The sequence below is a fragment of the Castor canadensis genome, chromosome 4 (assembly GCF_047511655.1).
Source record: "Castor canadensis chromosome 4, mCasCan1.hap1v2, whole genome shotgun sequence".
NCBI classification, from domain to species: domain Eukaryota; kingdom Metazoa; phylum Chordata; class Mammalia; order Rodentia; family Castoridae; genus Castor; species Castor canadensis.
Window position 1 is genome coordinate 126,045,422 of NC_133389.1, and position 16,787 is coordinate 126,062,208.

The following is a 16,787-nucleotide window of genomic DNA, read 5'->3' on the forward strand; positions in this document are numbered from 1 at the left end:
AATACATATGTATAATCTACCTTAGCAGGATCATGTGTTAGCCTTGTCCATCTTCAGACACCTGGGGAGAGTTTCTCTCTTGCTCTTTGGGCATGTTTGTTTCCTTTGGTTGATTGGGGCTCATTGATTTGGTCCACCTTGCCTGGATGGTAGCCATGATGCTACTGTGGCAGTTCTGCTGTGTGTCTCCATGACTCCCCACCCCATGAAGAAGGACTCTTACTCCTTGGGCTGGAGGCAACCTGATGGGTTCCCTGTCTTAATGGTAGGTAAAGATTGAGATTCTGGTTAGAAAGGAATTCCCTTGGGTTGGGGTTGATTCTGTGCAAATGGGCATCTTCCCCATTTAAAATGAACTCATGCTTGAAGCACCTCAGGTACATCCTACTGATTCTAATTCATGTGCAGAATACTTGTGTTGTGAAAATCCCGTGACATTTGCCTTGTGACCCAAAAGTCAAAGTGTCCATTGATTGTTTTTTCTTTCTTAACACTTCTTTGCCTTTTAATTTACTAGATCTCTTCTGTTAAGTTAGTTTCCTTTTTAGTAGAGAAATCAAATTTAATTAAAATTTACTTGCCATTTAAAATGATAATTTGTTTGACTTAGCATTCTTAATTACCTTGAGTAAATTGCCTATGGAGATTCACATAATTCATTTGTTTGTCCAAAGTATTACTGTGTCATTTGCATATTTTGAACTACACCACTTTAATGAAACACTGGGGTGGAGTCAGAGCAAATGCTAAGAGAATGGTCTTACCACTCTAGGCTATTTGTTCAGCTGGAAGATATTTTTCATCATCCTACTGAGTTTTCACAAAAGATCAAAGTTTTAAAACACTTGGAAAGTCATTACCAATGAAGTGGCTGGAAGGGACGGCAGTGCAGTATATGTGAGCAGCATTGGAGCCCAGATGGAGCCTGTTCTCCAGGGACCCCCATAGCTTTTTGTAATGGTGGAGAAATGTCCCCCCAACCTCAAGATGGCTGCCTGCAAACATGAGGGTGTATGACACTGAATCATATTTCTAACACATCCGAGGAACTTACACATAACTAGTTGGAAGGCTTGTCTGAGCTAGTGAAAAAATATGGCACGGACAGAAGGCAGCCATTTTATTATTCTGAGTATATTATAACTATTACTCAGTCCTAATAAATAACCATTTATAGAAGAGGGCTTTGGAAACTCGTACAGATCAGTAGTTATTCATATCAATTATTTAGGTTTTGTGTTTAAGTGTTGGCCCGTGACCGTTGGGAATGCTATTTTGTTTATTCGTTGGGAGCTTTGCTTTTCTTGGCAGAGGGGAATGAGGGGTTTCTTTATGGTTCTAGACAAATCTGCAGGACAACTTAACAGAACCTGACTCTGATTTATTCATTTTTAAGTAATTCCAGAGCCTAATCACTGGTTTACCCTGTAAACTGTAGGAACTGATTCATAGTTTCCCGCTATAAAGGAGGTAATCGAAAACATTGCATTAGCTTAAATATCTCCAGCTTTCCTATTGCCTGTAACACAAATGTGGAGAGCATTCTAGCAAGAGCCCTGCATTAGTATTAGCTACGTCCTAAAAGCATCTCTGAATGATGTGCCCGGAAGGCACGTCTCACACTGGGAGCCTTCTCTCTTTTATGCTGAGGGAATATTTGTAGAGCAAGTGTATCTTAGGGAACAATAATAATGATGGTAAAAGAGTAAGAGTCTGCTTTTGATATTTGTCCTCCAATTTGGGGGTCTATGATAAAGCAGGAGGATTACTTCCCTGAGCGCCTTGTTAAGCCTGCATACTAATGCACCCTCTGTTCAGGAAGGCACTGTCCCAGGCCCAGCATTAGTAGGGTATGTGCTTTTCAGTCCTTTCTCAGTCCCAATGGAAATCATCTATCCTTAGGTTGAAGACGCGTGCTTTGATCACTTAATAGCTCTGCGAGCTTGGGCAAGTTGCTTAACTTCTCTGGATTTCCGTTTTCTTAGCTGGAGAGTGGTTGCTTGTAGATGAGTTAGACATTACCGAAGTCATTCTCACTAAAATTCTGTGTTTCTGTGGTAATGGATTGACTGTGATCCATGTGGGTTTCTGGAGTCTCTTTGCATCTAGAGGTGGGACTGGGGAAACCAGTTCCTGGAACTATGTGCTGGAGAAGGCATGGCTTGGGCCAGGCAGATGATCTCCCTGGGAATCAAGCTCCTTGCCCTCCTAGAGCTCTGAGTGCTGAGGACCCCGGGAAACTAACAGTAGACAGAACCTTTGACTTGGCCTGAAGTATGTTTGCTCCTTCCCATTTCCCCTGGCTTGGGGTAGAGGGAGATGAGGATGCTAAGAAGGATCTTACAGGTAAAAGCACCTGGAATATGCTTTTAATGTCTAAAATAAAACCCTACCTTTGTTTGAAAAGCACAAGGGAAGAATTCTTTTAATCTTACTTGACTCAGAAAAGACTAAACATTGTGATTTCTAAATGTTGATGTATTTTTTTTTCATTTCTAAAGGGTTTCTCTTTATTTTCTTTGTAATTGCAAGGTAAAAATACTAATAAATATTATTTTAAAAATTCAAACTATATGCCAAAGGTACAAAGTAAAAAGATAAAGTCCTCTTCATTCCCACTGTCCAGAACTATCTACCATTAACACTTTTATTTGTGTACTTTCATTATTCTATGCACATACCAATGCAATTATATGTGCAATATCTTTTTGCCTTAAAATTGAATTATAGTGTAAACAAATCTATAAAAATTGCTTTTTTTCCCCTGAAATGTAGGTCACAGTAAGGTATATGTTCATTAAAAGTTCCTGGATTTGATTGCATGACTATATGGACATTTTAGATCATATATCAGAAACTGTGGACAGTGTCACACTGTGACATGCGCCATCTTCTTACTTTAGCCATGTCAGGAAGGACTGGTGGCTTGCTAGATGCCTTGTTACTGCCCTGAACTTTTTCATAACCCAGAATGAAGATAACTTTTTTTAAAGCTAGCCTCTGTTAGCTATTTTGACAAATAAATGTATACTCACTGTCAATAAGCTAATATGTATTCCTTCTCAGATTGTATTTTAGATACATTTTTAACTTAATTATTATATAGTGCTTACTGTGTGTCAGGTTTAGTTTTAAACATATTTTAATTTAAACTCATTTAATCCTTATAACAACCATAGGAAGTAGGTATTACTATCCCATTTGAGATACCTTATGACTTTAGATACCATATAAACAGTCATTTTGTCTGCAAATAATGGGAGTTTATTTCTTCATTTCTAATCTTTATGCCTTTTATTTATTTTTCCTGCCTTATTACCCTGTCCAGGACCTCCCGGACAAGGGTGAATAGAGTGGTGGGAGTAGCTGTCCCTTCCTTGTCACTGACTTTCAGGGTAAATGCATTCAATTTTTCACCACTAAATATGATTTAAATTATAGATTGAGAAATCCCCTTCTATTTTTAATTCTTGGAGAGTTTTTTTAATGGAGCAGTATTGAATATTACAAAATACTTTTTTTTCTGACTATATTGATAAAATTCTACCTGGTTTTTCTCTTTTATTATGGTAATATAATGAATTACATTATTGTTTTAAATGTTAAAATACTGTTATTTTCCTGAATAAACTTGATCATTATCTAAAAAGGATGATCTCTTTTATATATCGTAGGCTTTGATTTGCTACTTTTTGTTGAGGAGCTTTGTTTCTGTTTTCATAAATGTTCTCCTGTAATTTTTTTTCTTATCTTTATCAAAATTTGGTATCAGATTTAGCTGATATCATATCAGCATAGATGAGTTGGGAGCATTTCACCTTGTTCCTCTTGCTGAAAAAGTTGTATAAATTGGTATTACTTTTATCCTTAAATGTTTGATAGAATTCATTATGAAGCCATTAGTACTAGAGTTTTCTTGGTGGGAAGGATTTTGATGATATATTCAATTTATTTAATAGATATGGAACTATTGGGATTTTCAGTTTCATCTTGTGTTAATTCTGGTAAATTGTATCTTCTGAGGAAATTTTCCATTTTAGCTAAGTTTTTGAAATTACTGATATAAAATTGTCTATTATAGTTACTTGTTATTCTTTCAATGTATTAGGATCTCTAGAGATATCTATTTTTATTCCTTAGACTGGTGATTTATATTCTCTCTTTTAAATATGAGTAACCATGAATTTATTAATTTTGCTGCTGTTTCAAAGAACCAGTTTTTTGGTTTTAAAATTTTTTCATTGGCTTTCCACCTCATTAATTTCTACTGTTTTTTAAAACAATTATTTCCTTCCTTCTGCTTAGGTTGGAATTAGTTTGCTCTTTTTTCTTAGCTTTTAAAGATAGAACCTTAGGTCATTGCTTTTAGACCTTTCTTCTTTTCTGTTATAAGGATTTGCAGCTTTAAACTCTGCTCTAGGCATTGCTTTACCATGTCCCACAAATTCTGGTATCTTGTATTTTCACTGTCCTTTAGTTCAGAATATTTTGCATTTCTCCTGAGAGCTCTTATTTGACCCATAAGTTCTTTAGAAATGTGTTGTGGATTTCCAGTGTTTTAAGTTTTGTAAATATCTTACTCCTGTTGATTTTTAATTTTACTAAATTATAGTCAGAAAGCATATTTTGTAGGATCTCAGTCTTCTAATAGTTCTTGAGACTTGTTTATAGCACACCATATTTCTGTCTTGATGAATGTACCTTACACACGTGAAAAGCATGCTTTCTGCTGTTCTGCAGAAATTGGATGCCATGCTCTGTACGGACCAATTAGGTCAAGGTAGTTGACACTGATGTTCAGGTCCTTTATGTCCTCACTGATTTTTTTTTTGTCTTATTCTATCAATTATTGAGAGAACAGTGTTAAAATTTCCAACTAACATTGTGAATTTGTCTATTTAATAATTCTGTCAACTTTTGCTTTATAACATTCTATTTTAGGCATATATTAATTCATTATTTTTAGTTCTTTCAGATGAATTGTCTATTTTATCTCTATCAAATATCTTTGCCTTGAAATGTAATTCATGGATACTAATATAACTACAGCAGCTTTCATATATCTTCTCTTTTCATCGTATATATTTTTCTAAGCTTTTATTTTCAAACTGACTGTTTGGATTAAAGGGTATAAAGGACATATCCATTCTGAAAATTTGTCTTTAATTAGAGTGTTTAGTCCATTACATTTAATGTAATTATTTAGGTGATTGGATTTAGAGTTAGTGTTTTGCTTTTTGTTTTTTCTTTGTTCCATCTTTTTTTTTCTTTATCGTCCCTTCTTGCCTTATTTTGGATTAATTGAATATTTTTTAGAAGTCTACATTACTTTGGTTCACTGGGAATCAGAGTCCAAAACGGAGTTGTAAGTCTAAGAGATTTATTTGGTGCTATGCCAACAAAAGATAAAGAGGAGAAAGAGCAGGAGTCTGAAATCTGTGAAAGGAGTAGAAGGAAGGAAAGTAGGGTAGAGGCAGGGGGGAGAAATGACCCAAGCCTTGTATGCACATATGAATAAAAAAAAAAAAGTAGGGTAGAAAGAGCTTCAGACTGCGCTGCAGTCTTGAGAAAGTCTCTGCCAACCTGATGGAAAGTATTGGTGTGAAGAATGCCAGTGAACAAGCTTTGCTTTGAGCGGAAATGGCCAAGTGCTAGCATCCCTACCAACCTAGTTATTGGCTAGCTTTGAAGAACATAGCTTTGATTTCATGTATCTCAACAGCACTACAGTTGGATGCTGTCAGCTTACTATACTCCTTACAGCTGATTGAATCGGCAAATTTCTTCTAGAAGGTGCACATGGCGTACTTTTGTGGCTGCCACCAACTTCATTTCAGTTTTTCTATTGGCTTTTAATGTGCCTCTGCATTAATTTTTAGTGGTTGCTCTGAAGATCACCATATATATTTTAAACTTTTCACATGCTACTTACTATTGTACTACTTCATGTCAAATACTGCACGTCAAGACAGTTCAGTTCCATGATGGCTTCCTCCTCCTCTGTGCTCTTCTTTTCCCTTATGTTGCTTCTATCCACAACACAGTATTATATTTTTATCAGAATGGTCGTATTTCTTTTAGCTAATTAAAAAAAAAGTGTGTATGTGTAATTGTCCATCTTTTATATTTATTCACATGTTTATCATGTCCAGAAATCCTCATTCCTTCATGTTGATCCAAATAAGCATCTGGCGTCATTTGCCTTCATCGTGGAGAACTTTTTTAAACATTCCAAGCAGTGGTGAATACGCATCTAAGGTTTTGTTTTTCTGAAAATGTTTCCATTTAGCCTCTATTGTCATAAGAATATTTTTGCTGGATATAAGACTGTAGCTTGACAGCTGTTGTTCTCCTATTGGTTCTTTAGATGGCATATTCCATTGTCATCTGAGCTTCATTATTTTTGATGAAAATTACTAGAGTTTTCTCCTGTATTTAAGGTGCCATCGCTCCCCCTACCTCTTACAGCTTTCAAGATGCTTTGTTTACCTTTGAATGTTAGAAGTTTGAATATGATATTCCTTGCATGGTTTTATATTTTGTTTTGTTTTCTTAACTTTCCTTGGGTTTGTTGGGGCTCTTGAATTTATAAATTTATTTCTCTTTTAACCACATTTTGGAAAATTAATCATCAATTTTTTTCTGTTTATTTTCCTCCCTCTTTTTCCTTTGAGATTTCACTTACATGTGTGTCAAATCTTATGCTACATATCCCACTGGACCCTAAGACTCTGTTCATTAACTTTTTTCCTCTAAGATAAGCATGGTGGCACACCCATGTAGTCCTCTGGAGTGCACACTTGCACTTGAGAGGCTGAGGAAGGAGGATGGAGAGTTTCAGGGCAGCCTGGGCTGCATAACCTAACCTTTCCTCAAAAAAAAAAAAACCCAAAATGCAAAAAAAAAAGATTTTTTCTCTGTTTTTTAGATTGGATGATTTCTCTTGTTCTGTTGGCAAGTTCACAGTCACTCTGTATTATGATTATTATTTTACCAATGTGTTGTTAGGTCCACCCAATGAACTTTTTTAGACATTGTTTTTTTAGTTCTAGAATTTTCACATTTTTTTCATAGTTTCTACATTTTTTCCAAGGTTTCTGTTATGTCCTTAAAAGCATGGTTATAATAGCTGCTTTATACTCCTTATCTGGTATTTCCAGTATCTGCTTTATCTCAGAGTTGTTCCCAATGGATTGCCCTTTCTTTGAGGAAAGTTATATTTTCCTGTTTTCTTTTTTTCATATCTAGTAATTCTGAAATGTACCTTGGCCATTATGAATGATCCAATATAGAGATTCTGAGTCCATCAAATGCTTTTAAAGACTCAGGTAACTTGGGAAGAACTCAGATCTCAACTTTGTCTTCCCTGAAACCATCAGTAGCAGAATTCCCGGCTCATTTGTTTTTGCCTTAGCTGGGCTGCATGGAGTCAGCTCTACATATCTGCAGCACTGAGACCAGTCAGAAATCTGATCAGATCTCATGTACTGAATTTGGAGAGCTTTCCCTATGTGGCTGTCTTCTCTCTGGGATTTCCTCCTTCATAATAACTGCTGTCATCTCTCTGAACTCTGTTCTCTTGATTCCTCAGTAGTAAGCCTACAGGGTTCTCTCTGAGCATGGCCACCATGGAACTGACTAGTGCCTGCTCTTAGATGAACAGCTATAAAAATTTGGTAATCCCAGTGTCATTCATCTCACTGTCATCCTCCCTTTAGTTTCTGCCTGTTCTTGGTCAGTCTCCAATACCTTCAGATAGTTTTTGTTTGTTGTTTTAATATTTTATCCAGAGGAGGGTTGGTCTAAAATGAGCTGTATTCAAGATCAGAAGTAGAACTCAGTTACGACACTTTATAGTGAGTTAACACACACACACACACACACACACATGAGTTTAAGTTCCTTACCCAAGGGCATACAACTGGTAAATGGCAGAGCTGTGATTTGAACACAAGCACTTAGGTTCCAGAGTCTTAAAATTTCTTCTGAGGGGAGGCTTTTGTGGTGCAACTTGTCAGGACATTGGAAGGAAGTGTAGGGAATATTCTAGTACTTGTGGGGCTTTGTTTCTTAGGCACTGGACTCATCCTAAGATCTCATTACTTAAGCTGCCTTTAAGTTTACATTATTTTATACATATGTTTTTATATAAGTTGCATTAAAGGATCATGCTGTTCTTGGTTAACTGTGAAGTAGGTCTTTAGTTTTTGTCAAATTCCCCATTTTCATGGTCATGTGATATTGAACTTCTGAGACAATCTTACTTAGAAACTGGTGAAGTTTACCATTGTAGTTCACTTAGTGATCGTGATTAGTAGTATAATGAATATATATGTATTATTTATTGAAGGAATTCAAAATAACAGTTCTGGGTACCTACATTTAAAAATGTAGGTTAGCTGATGTGAGCTGCAGATCTCAAAGGGTCAGCATTTGGACCAGCTTGAGCAATGTGTGTCTCAGAGTTCCTGCTCCTTCTTGATAGGCCCCCTTTTTCTTCTCGGCTAACATTCTCCAGATGATGAATTTAATCTTATTCCCCATCCCTCTTGACTCCATCTTCATTTTGCATTTTCAGAGTCTGACCTGCTCCATATTGATTTTGCTGTAAGCTCATTTGTAGAGTAGTGAAATCTTGCTTGGGTATGTTACTTTTAACCTGAAGGAGAAGGCATATGTATTTGCTTTTGGAATTCGCTCAGCATACCACACCAGTGCTCGGATACCATACTCGAGGGACTGGCCAGTAAAGAGAAGGGGTTCAATACCTGATTGATTGATAGTTCTGAATCCCAGCCAGGCAGTTCCTGGAAGGTAGGCTTATCTTCCCAGTGAAATAAAACTGAGTCGTTGAAGGCCATTATAAAGATTTTGGCTTTCATCCTGAAAGGAATGGGAAGCTGTGCAAAGTATTAAGTGGCCAAGTGGCAAACCCAGATTTAAAATTTTTAAATAATTTCTTTGGTTTGTTCTGGAACAATTCAGTATAATCAATTTATACTTCAGTATAGTATAATGGAAGGATTCGTTCTAGAACTGATACCTGAATAGTCTTTCCCAATTTATATTTCTCCTGACTGATATTTTGAAAAAAGTTGAGATTTTGAAAAAAGTTGAGAAGCAAAAAGTTTGGGATTAACTACTGGGGAGGGGGAGGCAAGGTGTTAAAATTGGTTCTCTTTGAAATATGAATATTTTGCATGTCTCTTAAGACATTTTATTTTTATAGTAAAAATTTCAGCAATGCAAAATGTCAAGAATTAGGGAATTGAATATTATAAAGTTATTAAAATAGCGAGTCTGTACTTTATGTTTACAGAGAAATGGAAATATTACAATTTATTAATTTCAAAAGCAAAATTAAAAAATACGAGAAACGTTTAAAATGATGAAAACAACCAGATTTTCTCCTAGCAAAACTACACAAAAATAAAGATGAAACTTTTATGCTTATCAGCCACCAAACACTAGTGTTTAACAGCTGTTTAGTAGTTTTAGTGCTTGAAATGAGAACATAATATTATTTTATTGTAATCATTGTAAATCTGAGCTAAAAAGCTTTGAGATGCTGCTAAGGCAGAACAATTTTCAAGAAATTGAAAACTTTCATATGAAAACGTATTCTGATGTGTCTGGAGACCAAGAAAATGTTAAGTATGTCTTAAAGGGAGGAATTGACAGCTTGAAAATTAAATGCAGTCTTTAGCTCTTGTGTCAGCTGCTGTTTGTTGACAGCAGGTTGCAACAAGGTTCCTAATGATTTGTTTGATGGATTTCCCCAAATTTTTATAGGATTTCATACTTGTTGTATGCAACTTGCAAAATCATAGCACTCAAATTCCTCTTTAAGATAAACATTCAAGCAAACATATGTAAATCAACTATTGGTAGAAAAAGAAAGAGATTTCTCAGAAAAATGAATCACCTATATGTCAACTGCATCCAGGGCAGTAAATGGAGTATCAAGTTGCTCTGTTTTCGTGAATAGTGTCAATTCTGAATTCTGGGCTGCAAAACTGGTGGATGACAGCTTTCTCTAGTATTTCCTGAGGCCATTCACTGTTCAGAGCATAAATCGTAAATATACCTTTGAACTAAGGCAGTCTCACTGGACCTGTCCTTTGCCACTCTGACTTCCAGTCTCAATGGGTATTGAAGGGGAGGCTCGATAGAATAAACAGTGGTATCCTTGTCCGGGAATGACTGCCTGGCAATTGTTTCATGGAAAACAGGGAGGGGTGGGGGACAACAACCCTGCTCTGTTCACTGGCTCTTTAATTTAGATTACCAATGATAAAGCCGGGGCTCCGGCTAAAGAAAGGTAGGATGCATACGCAGAAACATTAGTGCTAATATGCTGCAGAAAGACAAGATAAATCAGTCCAGCTCTCATACATCACTAAAAGGAGAAGCTGATTGCAACTTGACCATGTGCCTGAGTGGTCCCATCAGTAAGAAGAGCAGAACATGGATTAAAAAAAACTAGGATGTACCCGTAGGGCTTCTGCCGTGTTGGACCTGGGAGAAGTGTCTGTTGTAAGTTTCAGCTTGTTTGTCCATATTTACCAGTGTGTTCACATCAGGGAGCTTGTTTCTCTTCTCTGTGTTTTCATGGAAGCCTCAAGCATGTTTCTTTGCAGGAGTAGACTTCATTCTGTGTAAATGTGATAGCAGCCTAATGAAGTTCTGAAGAGAGGACAGTTTAGCTCAGTGTTTTATCCAGGGGAGAAATCTGAGAAAGAGATGATCGTCTGTAGAAGCCTGGGGGGTGAGATTTGGGGTTTGGTTTTGTTTTTTGATTTTTGTTTTATAGGGAAGCAGGGTTAGAGAGGGTAGATTGTAAATGTAAAAACTCAGTTACTTTGCTACTCTTTAAAAAAATATATTTGTAACCCAATATTTCTCTCCTTCTGTGGTCTTTTGTTTTGAAAACTGTGTTTGAATCTGTAAGCCAGACGGCTCAAAATGCATTATATTTTATGACTGAGATGTTTGTATTGTTTCATATCTGTTATTAGACAAAATAATCATAAAGGGTGTTTTCAGTGGACCTTTTTATATTCCAGAATTAAGTACAGATGGTAATTTCCAGCAGTTTTAAAAATTTGTCAATTATTTAATTTAGCATCACTTAAGCATCTGCACAAGGAGAAAGCTGAGATGGTTCAGAAACTGAATGAGCATTGATTGCTCATCTGAATTGCATCTTTAAAGTTTTTGCCGGGAATCTTTGATTTCACAGTTTATTTTTACCAAATTAGATTATCATATTTTATTATTGAGACTATGAATGGGTAGGATTCTTTCAAATATCCTCCATTCCCGGTTAGAACAGAGCTTATGGTGCTTGCTGATTGTTACTCGGAGGGAAATTCTCACGCTGGCTCACCAAGAAGATTGCTTAAATAATGCATGGGCAAGAGGGAAGCAAGATGGAATTTATGGCCCAGACACTGAGATCAGCTTTTGTTCAGAGGGGAGACTGAGAGCATGGAACACACCGAGGCTCCAGGGGAGGGTGAAACTGAATGAAATTAGTGGCCACATGATTACTGTCCACACGTTATTGCAAAACAAGCTTAAAGCAGCCCATCGAGCCTATCATGGAGCTGGAGGGAAGGAGGAAGGGGAGACTTGAAGTACCAACTAGAAACAGAATCCCCTAACTGAAAATTCATGGGACAGACACAGAAGTGAATGGTACACAGGGAGGATGGTGGCCCTAGAGAGACCGGATGTCAGGCTGATAAAATGCAGTGTGGCAGTCTGTTAGGAAAGAATAAACCTTGACCAAACTGCAGATTCTATGCACTATGTCTTCCATCTTGTCCTAATTAGAGGAATATGTCTGCTGAATCCTAATCTCTTTAATTGTTGATAGAGCAGGCATGTGATTTGCTATAAATACACATGAGCATTCATTGCTGAAATAATGACTGTTGCCAAATATATTAGGCCTACAGGAGTGCCGGACTAGGGAAGCTGTGCTGAATAGTTGAGTTTAGGGAGGTAATGGACCAGTGGAGAATCACGGCACAGCTGGGCCAGCAGCTGCACCCAGTGCTATGTCAAGTTGGGCCTCTAATTTCTGTGAACTTGTCTTTGCTTGGCAAAATGATGAATGTAGCAGGAACTTGCTTTAAATGAGCCTGCTGCAAGTGAAAAAATCCCTGTTCAAGACATCTCTGTCAAAGTGTGGAGTCAACAGAGAAATGGCCAAATGAGGTATTGATTAGCCAATGGAAGTTTGAAGAATTCTAAAAATGAAGACCAAAGGCAAAGTTGGTGAGGTAAGCTGGCAGGAGATCAGAATACATTAAAAGGCAGCATTGGGCCATCGTTATCTGAACAAGCGGACATAGGGAGAAATCCCATAATACGATCCAGCAGTAATTATCTAGTAGTTAGGAAAAAGTAAATAGTCCTAGAGTTGGAAGGCAGCCCAGTGATCTCAATGCCTTTTCCTTAACTGTATTGTTCTTATAGTCTTTGGGATTGGTCAGAAGGAGGTACCGGAGAGAGCGTTTTATATTAAGAAGCATCCTTTGACTAAACAATGCAGTTAGTGGCAAGCAGAGTCAAGAGCAGCAAGGGTTCGTCTTCCATTCCCTGCTCCCAGCTAGAGTGAGGATTGTTTTTAGCGTTTCCTGTGTGCCTAGCACGTTCTACCTACATAACAGACACTGGATTTATAATTCTTTCTTATAAAGCCTGTCTCTTGAAAACCATGGCCTTCTGTGGTTTGGGTTCCTTCCCTCTAAAAAGATTACACATCAAATCTTTGTTATTTGAACACCTTACGTACTTTTTGTTACCATGCATATCACACTCCTCTTCAGGTATGAGGGTCAGGCTGGAACACTTGCAATTTAGGAGACTTAACCTACAGGAGAGTCAGTTTCCTCATTCATGAAATGAAGAAAGCAATACTCATTGTTCAATATTGTAAGAATTAAGAGAAGAGCAAGGAGGTGTGCCCCAACCTTGTGGACATAAGCAGTATGATTAACCAGACGGATGGAGTGTGTATTGGGGCGTGGGGTGTGGGGTCTGGGAGGCAGGAAAACTGGCTGAGAGGGTTAGTGTTAGTACCTTTGATAAGAATATGGCCAGAGAACAGATGGTGCCAGTGGGAGCGAGGAGCAAAGAGTGAGTCTGAAATATCTCAGAGAGGAGATCACAAGGCCTAGCCACAGGTGGAATTCAAGTAAGGTGAGACGGTGAGAAGAAAAACTGGATGCAGTGGCTCAGACCTATAATCCTAGCTACTTGGGAGGCAGGGATCAGGAGGATGGTGGTCTGAGGCCAGCCCAGGCAGAAATTTAGCAAGACCCAATCTCAACCAATGAACCCTATCACAAAAATAGCCAAAGCAAAAAGAGCTGGGTGTGTAAGCTTAAGTGGTAGAGAGCCTGCCTAGCAAGCATGAGGCCATCAGTTCAAACCCCAATACTGCCAAAAGGGGGACAAAAAGGAGGAGGAGGGGGAAAGGGAGGGGGAGGAGGAGAAGAAGAGGAGAAAGGAAAGATGATGAGTTTGTAATAATGTAAGGCTATCTATCTATCTGTCTGTCTGTCTATCTATATCTATCTATCATCCATTCTATCTGTCTATCCATGTGTTCTCTAAAAATCAAAAACTTAAAACAATACAGTTTTTCAGGGACTTGTAAACTAAGAAAAATGAGAAGAAATTGTAGTGCTGCAGTTAACTTATTATGTAAAGGGAAAGGGAAAAATCAATAATAAACCAATAATATAAGGCTATTGCTGACAATAGAGTGAGAATTCAAAGGAATTGCTTAAAATGGCAAAATATGTTTGGAGTTTTTCCCAGACAAGACCCACAGTAATTAAATAATAAAGCTCTTCTGCAATCTTGGAACTTATTTAGTTTTCCTGAGTTAAAAATGCCATTGCAGAGATACAAATAGTGTCAGGGTTGGGAAGAAAAAGAGCATGAGGAATGGAAACTCCCAAAATAGCTTGGTTTTAAAGAGGAAGTTGGAGTCAGAAGCCCGCTGGTTGACCCTTCCTAACATTAACCATTCCTTATGATTTGCCAGAAGGTTTAGCAACTTTTATTCCCTAAATAGCTTATTGTGATTTTTATGGAAACTCAGACAAGAATCGAACCTGTACTAAACCCCTAACTAGCAACTAGGTTGTGGTCCAAAACTCCATTCTGAAGTCCTTTACGGGGATAATATTGTAAACATCCTTGAGTCTACTTTTCAAAAGGATAACCAACCCATCCTGCAGTAGAGATAACACACATTTGCAATTAAAAATTAATAACAAAATACTTTTAATGTTAATAATTAAAGTATAAATAATAGAAAATGTTTTGAGTGCTACTGCTTGGGGAGATGTAGGCTGTTTATAAGATGATATGGTCTGTGACTGCTTTAAAATGCTTGGCCACCTTCTCTGACTTTAAGAAGCTTTGACCTCTTTAATTTTGAAAAAAAATTTCCTTGTTTTTGTATCAGGAATATCATGAATTCAACCATTTTCATTTGCCATAATTAGGAGTGTTTTGTAAATTAAAAAAAAAAGAGAGAAAGATAATGAGGTTGAGAGAAGGGGGAATGGGTAGAGAGAGGCACCTGAGGTGGCTAGGCAATAGTTAAAAGAAAGAGAAGAAACAGCAGGTTAAAAGAGTAAGTGAGAAAGAGATTGCTTGAGGGAAACTAAGGGAGCTCTGAACCTTGGAGAGGAGTAGATGAGTCTGTATTGAAAGAACCTTGGATCTACTTGCTCTCTAACAGGCCACCAGGGGGTGCTTAAGGCTCAGAAAAGTTGTTTCTTGAGTCTATGACTCTGCTTGGGTGACTGAGTAGACCTGAGGACTCTCCCTAAGATCCTCTGTCCCCTCTCTGAAGTTCTTTTGTCTTCACTTCCTTCTTACACATTTTGGGTGCCATAGCTTATCATTTCATCCACCCGTTTGCCATTATTATCAGCAATGTCACTCACTCGTTCAATAAAGATTTATTATATGATTCTTTTGTGCCAAACACTGTGGTACTTGACCCTTAAAAATGAACAAAACAGACCCATGCCTCCCTTTGGCACCAACTGGGTTAAATACCAACCCTGAATCAATCCACTTGTGTGCTTTCTCTTGCTCCTAGCCAGGAAAATCACAGCACTGTCTGATTGATGCTATGCTAAATTTACCACCATCAACCCCATTGGACCCTCAGTGAAACTCAGCAATCCTTACGTGCTTTCCTCATAAGCTCCTCCCATTCTCCTCAACACCCATGTCAAGATCTTTCTATGTGCCTTCAATCCTTGGCTAAATCGCATACACACGCATACATATATGTTTTTAATGTCTCCACTTAAATGTGTACTCATCCATTCTTCTTCCCTCAGATTGAAACAGCAGAGGGTTTTTCTTCCTGGGCCTCCTTCATCCGTCTTCTGACCCCTATAAAACCCCACACAATCATCTCTAATTCCTGTAACTTTCAAATTTTCATCTCCAGTGGTCCTTCTCATTAGAGTGTACATAGGTGCCACCACTGTAATCCTAAAACAAAACAAAATCTTCATCTTCCTCACATACCCGTTCATCTTCTCTGACCGTATCACGTCTTTTACAGTTAATGGTTTTAAAGGAGTGATCTGTGTTTATTGTGTGCATTTCTTTCTTCCCCAGACATTCTTCCCCTTCCATGATTTGTATTCTACCCCAGTCACTCCATGGACACGCCACTAGCTGAAGTGATTCACTGCCTCCTTGTCTTAACCATGGAAGGGCTTCTCAATCCTTAATCTTTCTACAGCATCCCACTCCTTCAATATCATTTTCCTGTAGCTTCTTGGTGTTCTTCTGTTTCTTTCTCTCTTGGGGCTTATTTTTCTTTATATGCTGCTAAAATATAGATGATATTCAGGGCTGCCGTTCTTTTCTGACTTTGAGGAGAGTAGGGAGAGGGTCCCATTCACTCCTGTGCTTCTGTTAATATTTATATGATTCCCACGTTTGGGTAACCCTGGCCTCACTTTGGGAAGTAAGATAACCAATCTCTTCTAAACTGACTTCACTGGGATTTTGACCCTAGAAATCTGGGGTTGAATCTCTCTCTCTCTCTCTAGTGGTATAAACTTCACAGATTTGTACCTCTAAGTTTTGGAATGCTAAAGTTTTTCTATCTTAAAACTGGTTATTAAAAATAAAATATTGCTTTGACTTTTGGCTCTAGGTACTCTGTGTTTTTAAAAAAGATTCCGTTTATACTTGCTGTCTAACAAAAGCTTTGCTTCCTTCAAGTCTTTGAGTGTCTTGGGAAACTGAGTGATCCCACAGGGGCAATGAGATTTAAACTTTTAATATTTTAAACCACACTGGAAAGGAAAAGGGAAATGGTTTTACTTGTGGTAAGAGTAATCACTAGAAGAGACTTTTGGCCCTGAATGTGAGGTCCAAGAAAACACCCGTTGCTTGTCTAAACAGACCACTTATTATGTGAAATAGAGCTCTACCATTTGAAACCAGAAATGGTTGAAAGATTCTCTCTAATTTTTGAGCACTTCACGTGTAAAATGTCTTGCTAACTGAGGACAGGACGATTTGTTGGGTCTTTGTGTGAAAGAGAATATCAGATCTCTTGGCTTTGTCCATCCTATCCTGATCAAATAGGCACAGACTAATGTCCACCCAGGCCAACATGTAGGTCAAGGGCAAGAAATGGCTTTGAACCTTTGGATGCTGAGTACATTTTAGAAAGGTTCCATGTGATATACAAGAAGTATAATGATTCAAGTCAGAAAAAT

The 16,787-nt window shown here is 37.7% G+C and overlaps 1 protein-coding gene across 7 annotated transcripts in view; it reads left to right on the forward strand.

The window, feature by feature from the left end:
- Rapgef4 (Rap guanine nucleotide exchange factor 4) overlaps window positions 1-16,787 on the forward strand; it is a 277,285-nt gene that overhangs the window by 93,954 nt on the left and 166,544 nt on the right. The window contains exon 1 of one of the 7 annotated variants that reach the window (XM_020166060.2): window positions 10,318-10,536. The exons of 5 other annotated variants lie outside the window; for them this stretch is intronic. The gene's annotated coding sequence lies outside the window, so the exon portion shown is untranslated. Of the gene's footprint in view, window positions 1-10,317; window positions 10,537-16,787 lie in introns of those variants that run through there. One more of the 7 variants, XM_020166061.2, reaches the window with a different exon arrangement.